Source organism: Carettochelys insculpta, chromosome 2, assembly GCF_033958435.1.
Source record: "Carettochelys insculpta isolate YL-2023 chromosome 2, ASM3395843v1, whole genome shotgun sequence".
NCBI classification, from domain to species: domain Eukaryota; kingdom Metazoa; phylum Chordata; order Testudines; family Carettochelyidae; genus Carettochelys; species Carettochelys insculpta.
The window spans coordinates 280,764,995-280,773,051 of record NC_134138.1 but is presented as its reverse complement, the minus strand read 5'-3'; positions in this window follow the sequence as shown (position 1 = coordinate 280,773,051).

Here is an 8,057-nt window from a genome sequence, read left to right as displayed (position 1 = left end):
TCATGATCACTGCGTCCCAGGTTTTCCCCCACCTCTACCTTCCCTATTAGTTCCTCCCTGTTCGTAAGCAGCAGGTTGAGCCGCGCACGACCTCTGCTTGGGTCCTTCAGCACTTGTACCAAGATGCCCCTTAATGATGCTTATACTATTCCAGGAGTCCAATACTCAGACTGGCTGAGCTTGGTCTTGCCTCCTGGGTATTATTAACAATGGCCTCGTTTCACTTTGCATGCCAGCTTTCTGTATCCTGCGCACAGTTCTCGTCATCCAGCAAGCCCTAGTGACTATGCTATACTCACTGGTAATGCCAGTTGGATTCCAGTGATCACCACCATGGGGTGAACCATAATATTTAGCAGGCCTGTTGCAGAAGGTGACCCCCCAGCAGTGTTTCCTACCAGGAATGATGTCCTGCATTTGCAACGGTTTTTGACCCTTTCCACAGTCTTATCCACCCCAAAATGCCCTGGCTCGTGAACACACTGAGCCAGTTCTGTTCTGACCTGTTTAGGCATCAACCACCTCTGACGCTGCTCCCCAAGGTCTGGCTCATGTTCAGTGGCCCACACTGCCCCTCTGGGGTCTCTGTGTACAGGCCATTTCCCTCTGACTAGTCCTTGCCTCAGTAGTTGCTCAGTCTCTTCACCCCCTTCCTGTAGTGTTGGCAGATCCAATGTCGCTGGACTCGTCACGTGCGTTTGTGCTCTGGTTACTGCACTGATCACCTCCTCCTCTGTCTTACTTGGTGTTAACAAGGCTCCTTGTTTGGCTGAGGCATCTGCCCTGTTGTTCCAAAAGCCTCCCTCACTCCCTGGTTTCTGATGTGCTCTGACATGAGTTACAGACGTGTCTCCTTTCCTGCCTTTGTAGGGCTGCCACCTGCTCCCAGTACTGTTCATGGGCCGCAGGATTTCCATCACCTGTGCACATTCCCCTGGCTGCCCAGATGGGTGGCCACGTCCCTACTGCTCGGCACACCCAGTCTGAATCAGTAAATATTGCCAGGCTGGTTTTCTGCTCCTCCCCCTGTAACACTTTCAACACTAACGCCACTTCTGCAGCTTGCGCTGAGTGTGGCCTCTCCAGTCCCTTCAGTTCCTGGTTGGTATTTACCTTCACTGCTCCAAATCTCGTTTTAGCTTTCCCAGTGCTGAAAAAACTAGACCCATTTACAAACCAGACCTGGGCATTTTTCTCCTGAGCCTTCTGTAAGGTAACTCCTGATTTCACTGGCCGGTCCCCCTGCTTGTACCCTGGCAGGGGACAGTCATGTTCCTGCCCTGGCACTACAAGGCCATGTGGCACAGGGGACAGGACCTTTTCCTGTTCTACAGTTACCCCTCGGTTTACAAGAGCCAGAGTCCATCGTGCCAGCCTAGGGTTAGAGACCTGCCCTTCTTGGACCGCTCCTGAGATGCTGCATTGCAGTGGGGAATGTGTGGGCTGTACGGTGATTCTGGACCCACCAATGATACACTCCCGATGCTGCCAGGCCCACACAAAGGCCAATCTCTCTCTCGCACAGGGGGGCAAAGTTCTGTTCCATGTAATTCAGTGTTCTGGACCCATCGGCCACAACCTGTCGTTTCCCTGGGCTTTGCTTCTGCAGCAGCGCTGCTCCCAGCGCTGGGTCAGTGCCGGCCAATTGCAGGATGAATGGCTCTCCCAGCTTTGGATACGCTGGGGCTGGGGCCTGGGCCAGATCCTGTCTCAGGGTCAGTAAGGCCTTTGCTTGATCAGGGCCCCACTCCCATTGCCGCCCTTTCCTCAGGAGAAGACACAGCGGGCGACTCTTGTCAGTGTACATTTCAATAAAATCCCTCCAGAAGCTCAGGGTCCCCAGCAGGGCTCTTAAGGAGGCCACATCGCTGGGGGCAGGAAACTTTCCAATCAGTTCCACCATTGTGCATCTGGGGCTCGTCCCTCTTTTCCCAGTGCGACCCCTAAAGACTTTACCTCCTGCTGCACCAACTGTGCCTTGGCTCTGCTAACCTGGAATCCAGAGTCTGGGGTGATCTGTAACACACTCTCCGTTATCCTCCCACCTGCCTCCTCATTGTCCCCTTGCACCAGGATATCACCAACACAAGAAATGACCTTCTGGTCTGTAGGGGTCGGTTTTTCCCACAGCTTCACTACACGAGAGCGACACGTTGCAGGGGGGTTGTGAAAACCCTGCGGGACTCTTGTGAAACAGAACTGCTGGCCCCATAAGTGAACCCCAATTTGTACCAAGCTGCGGGGTGCCAGGGAAGGGCGCAGAAGGCATTCGCTAAGTCTGTGACTGAGAACCACTGTGCTCCTGCTGCTACTGCAGCAACTACCTCTGGGTCCTTAGCCACGCCGGGAGCAGTGGCCGGGGTTACTGCATTCAGTGCTCTGAAATCCACTGTCAGTCGCCAGGTTTTCCCATCCCCCTTCAGTACAGGCCAAACTGGGGCATTATTAGTGCTGGCCACTCGTACAGTAACACCTGCTCTAACACACTTTCAGTGGTGGATTTTAGCCCTTCCTCTGCCTCCTGGGGATACTCGGACTGATGCTGGGGGGGCAGGGGGGGCGGGGTCAGGCCCCTGAATTAAAACCTGAGCAGCAATTTTTCCACATTCCAATTTATTCTTGGCCCACACACCAGGAAGCTTCTCCACCCGGGTCCCTTTCCTCTGTTTGCCGCCTTCTGGGCCCTTTACAGCCGCACTTCTGTGTATGGCATTAATGCGGGGGCGAGGGGGGTGTTTCTTCTGGCTTTTCACTGCTTCCCCACAGGAGCCCACTGGCTAAATCCACTGTCAGTCTCCCCTGACTAAGGTGAGGCGTTCCCAGGGTTCCCCCCGCCTTGTTCTCACGAGCAGTTTGATCCTGTTTCTGAGCACAGGATTTGATCCACGACTCCTGATTCCCCACACGGGTCAGGATCGCTCTTGGGACGTGTGCTTAGTTGTGTCCCCGGTATGTGATACCAGCTGTGCTGAATTTCCTGTCTCTACAGCATTCCTGGAGAGCCATTTCTCTCCCAGCACACAGACTGATGCTCCAGTGTCCATTAGCACAGTGGGGCGTGTTTGTTCCCCCTCTCCCCATTACTGCCCCTACAGTGGGACGCCCCCATTTGTCATACTGCAGTTTAGCCACTACCTTAGGGGGAGTCCGGGGAGGCGGGCACCCCTATTGGAGTCGCACTGATGGCTCCGGGTCTATTATGGGAGTTACAGGAGCCTCAGTCGTTTCACTTTGCGTCTCTAACTGGGCAGCCCTCTGCAGTAACTCACTTGTGGGCTTCCCATCCCACCTCTCCTTTGGCTCCCCAGCCATCATGAGTTTCCTCCAGACTTGTGCTCTCAGAGCATCTCTTGTGCCTTCAGGGCATCAGCCTCTGTTCTGCATCCCACACCCACTCCTTCCTCTCGCTCCTCTGTTGCTCACTGCACTGCTCTGTCCTCTCCCTCTACCAGGCCCCTGTGCACCAGACCCCTTATCTCCTGGCTCCCCTGGAAGGTCTGGGGGCCCATTGTTGGCAAAAGTTACTGCCTGTACAGGCTCCATTCTCCTGTCCTTATTTCCTTTTCCTGCCTGTCCCTGTGTGCCCCGAAAAACTACTGCTGCTCGGAAAATATCCTGCTTTAACTCTGGGTATCCCCACCCGGGGTCAGTGGGTCCTAAAATCACTTTCATCCACGCAGTGTGCAGCGGCAGTTAGTAAGGCAAATAGGATGTTAGGAATTATTAAAAAAGGGATCGATAATAAGACAAAAGATATCATACTTCCCCTATATAAAACTATGGTACGCCCACATCTCGAGTACTGCGTGCAGATGTGGTCTCCTCACCTCAAAAAAGATATATTGGCATTAGAAAAGGTTCAGAAAAGGGCGACTAAGATGATTAGGGGCTTGGAAAGGGTCCCATATGGGGAGAGGCTAGAGAGACTGGGACTTTTCAGTTTGGAAAAGAGGCGATTGAGGGGCGATATGATAGAGGTATATAAAATCATGAATGGTGTGGAGAAAGTGAATATAGAAAAATTATTTACCTTTTCCCATAATACAAGAACTAGGGGACACCAAATGAAATTGATGGGTAGTAGGTTCAAAACTAATAAAAGGAAATTTTTCTTCACACAGCGCACAGTCAACCTGTGGAACTCCTTGCCCGAGGAGGCTGTGAAGGCCAGGACTCTATTAGGGTTTAAAAAAGAGCTTGATAAATTTTTGCAGGTCAGGTCCATAAATGGCTATTAGCCAGGGGTAAAGTATGGTGCCCTAGCCTTCAGAACAAGGGCAGGAGATGGATGGCAGGAGATAAATCACTTGATCATTGTCTTCTGTTCTCCTTCTCTGGGGCACCTGGCATTGGCCACCGTCGGCAGATGGGATGCTGGGCTTGATGGACCTTTGGTCTGACCCAGTATGGCCGTTCTTATGTTCTTATGTTCTTATGAATTGAAGCCATCCAGCAACGCAGCCTTACAGGCCTGTGTATTGAAATCAGGGCAGTTCCGGGTACCACTGGCACAACCCCAGCAGCCGCGGCCAATGTTTCCTTCTCAGTAACATACAGCTCTGGGGCGCCACCAGGGCCCTGGTCTGTTAACGTCGAACAATTTCCCCAGCTGTCTGGCTGACGTCACAACCTTCATTACTTCCTTCACCCAGGCCCAGCCAGTAGCAGCAACACCATTGCCACCTAAGCACCCCCCAGCGCTGTGTGTTACTGCCCAGTCCGAAGCACTGGTACAGGCCTGGGCCTAAACCTCAGAATCTGCTGCCCTCCACCCAGTCGGGGACAACACTTCCCCACCCCCCAGTCCAGACGTGTGTCCTGTTCCAGGGGTCCCAGTTGGGGACACCACCTTCCCTGCCCCCAGTCCAGACGTGTGCCCTGTTCCAGGGGTCCCAGTCGGGGACACCACCTTCCCCCCCGTCCAGACATGTGCCCTGTTCCAGGGGTCCCAGTCGGGGACACCACCTTCCCCCCCGCCCCAGTCCAGACGTGTGCCCTGTTCCAGGGGTCCCAGTCGGGGACACCACCTTCCCCCCCAGTCCAGACGTGTGTCCTGTTCCAGGGGTCCCAGTCGGGGACACCACCTTCCCCCCACAGTCCAGACGTGTGCCCTGTTCCAGGGGTCCCAGTCAGGGACACCACCTTCCCCCCCGCCCCAGTCCAGACATGTGTCCTGTTCCAGGGGTCCCAGTCGGGGACACCACCTTCCCCCCCAGTCCAGACGTGTGTCCTGTTCCAGGGGTCCCAGTTGGGGACACCACCTTCCCCCCCCCCAGTCCAGACGTGTGCCCTGTTCCAGGGGTCCCAGTTGGGGACACCACCTTCCCCACCCCCCAGTCCAGACGTGTGCCCTGTTCCAGGGGTCCCAGTCGGGGACACCACCTTCCCCCCCCAGTCCAGACGTGTGCCCTGTTCCAGGGGTCCCAGTCGGGGACACCACCTTCCCCCCCGCCCCAGTCCAGACGTGTGTCCTGTTCCAGGGGTCCCAGTCGGGGACACCACCTTCCCCCCCCCCAGTCCAGACGTGTGCCCTGTTCCAGGGGTCCCAGTCGGGGACACCACCTTCCCCCCCCAGTCCAGACGTGTGCCCTGTTCCAGGGGTCCCAGTCGGGGACACCACCTTCCCCCCCCAGTCCAGACGTGTGCCCTGTTCCGGGGTCCCAGTCGCTGAGCAGATGCTCGTACCTGAGCTGCGGTAAAATCAGAGCCCTCCGCAGTGGTTTGCCTGAACTGCCTTTGTTGTTGTGGGGCAGGTTCTGCTCTTGGTCCCACCCTGGCGAGAACTGGAGCCACAGGATTGAGCTCTTGTGCCTTTGCTTTCAAATCCCGCAGTTCCCTTTGTACGGGGCATAGGGCCCCTCGGGAAAAGCCTCGGGGGGATCTGGGCACCCAGGATCTCTCTGTTCCGGAGCCATCCAGCTCTTTTATTCCTAGTTTCCTCCCAGGTCTGTGCCCCCAGGGTCCACTCACACCTCCCTCCCCTGCCCCCCTGGGTTCCCAGCGCTTTCTAGCCTCTCTATTAGCGGTTCCAGAACGAGTCGAGGCCCAGGAAACTGCGTCCCACGGGGGCTGCCAGGAGACAGGTCAGCCTGGCCGGGGGCAGTTCCGGGCCCAGGGCTCGGCACTGCCGGGGGGGCCCAGCTTGCCTCGGGGCAGGGCCGAGGGGGTGCAGCAGTTCCGGGCCCAGGGGTCGGCGCTGCGGGGGGGGGGGGGGCAGCCTGGCTCAGGGCAGGGCCGAGGGGGTGCAGCAGTTCCGCGCCCAGGGGTCGGCGCTGCGGGGGGGGGGGGGGGGGCAGCCTGGCTCAGGGCAGGGCCGAGGGGGTGCAGCAGTTCCGCGCCCAGGGGTCGGCGCTGCGGGGGGGGGGGGGGGGGCAGCCTGGCTCAGGGCAGGGCCGAGGGGGTGCAGCAGTTCCGGGCCCAGGGGTCGGCGCTGCGGGGGGCGCGGGGGGAGCAGCCTGGCTCAGGGCAGGGCCGAGGGGGTGCAGCAGTTCCGCGCCCAGGGGTCGGCGCTGCGGGGGGCGGGGGGAGCAGCCTGGCTCAGGGCAGGGCCAAGGGGGTGCAGCAGTTCCGCGCCCAGGGGTCGGCGCTCCGGGGGGCGGGGGGGGCAGCCTGGCTCAGGGCAGGGCCGAGGGGGTGCAGCAGTTCCGCGCCCAGGGGTCGGCGCTGCGGGGGGCGGGGGGAGCAGCCTGGCTCAGGGCAGGGCCAAGGGGGTGCAGCAGTTCCGCGCCCAGGGGTCGGCGCTCCGGGGGGCGGGGGGGGGGCAGCCTGGCTCAGGGCAGGGCCGAGGGGGTGCAGCAGTTCCGCGCCCAGGGGTCGGCGCTGCGGGGGGCGGGGGGGGCAGCCTGGCTCAGGGCAGGGCCGAGGGGGTGCAGCAGTTCCGCGCCCAGGGGTCGGCGCTGCGGGGGGCGGGGGGGGGAGCAGCCTGGCTCAGGGCAGGGCCGAGGGGGTGCAGCAGTTCCGCGCCCAGGGGTCGGCGCTCCGGGGGGCGGGGGGGGGCAGCCTGGCTCAGGGCAGGGCCGAGGGGGTGCAGCAGTTCCGCGCCCAGGGGTCGGCGCTGCTCTTTGGTTCAGAGCCCTGGATGTGCCGTAAATGCCCTTTGTTGCCCCTAACACGCGGCGTCAGAGGAGGCAGCCAGCAGGTAGCCCTGGGGGTGCTGGGCTGGAGCAGCTGCCTGGCTGGGGGGGGCCTGGACACAGTGCGCCCACTTGCCCCCCCAGCTGGTGCTCCCACCAGAGCTGTCGCATGCGAAAGCACCCATGTGCTGGGCTGACCTGGCCCTGCCTGCAGCACCCTGGCTGGTCGGCCGCCAGCGTGCCCAGCTCTGTCCCACCTGCCCCCCGGAGCCGGGGCAGCGCGCCAGGGAACGGGCCTGTCCCTTGTCTCTGCAGATCCCGCCTCAAATGGCACCTCTGAGCCGGAACCAAGGGCCCCAGCTGCTGCCAGCACGGGAGAGCGAAGCTGACCCCGCAGAAGCGAAATGCCAGTGGCAAGGCTGGGGGTACCGGACAGACCCTGGAGCTCTCCGCAGGTTGTGCCAACTGGCCGGGGTGGTGCTGCGCCGGCCCAGGCCTCCCCTTCAGGGGCGCCAGCACCCAAGCGCTCCGGCTGGGCTGCTTCTGGAGTGCCAGGCCAGCATGAAGCACAGAGAGCCGGGGGTTAGCCCTGGAGCCGGGGGGAGCTGCCATGGCCTGGGGTTTCCACTCCCAGGCAAACCTTGCCCAGAACCAGACTCCACAGCCTCTTGCTGCCAGAGGAGCTGCCCAGATGGCCAGGCATGGGGGGCACGATAGGTGCAGGGGTCCCTGGCCCAGGGCCTGCAGGATGAGACAAAGCTGGGGTCCGGGCTCACCCTGGGGAATGTGCCTGCTGCTCTGGGCTCCTTCCAGGTCCTGGTTAGGCAGCAGGTGCCAGGGGAAGCGGGGGCTGGAGTGTGACCCAGCAGGCGCCCAGCACCACCCCAGGAGCCCGGTGGGGACAGCAGGGAGCGCACCCGTGAGCCTGGACACAGGGTGAGCCGCCCCTCGGGGGGAACTGCTGGCCCTGGGGAGACGTCCTGC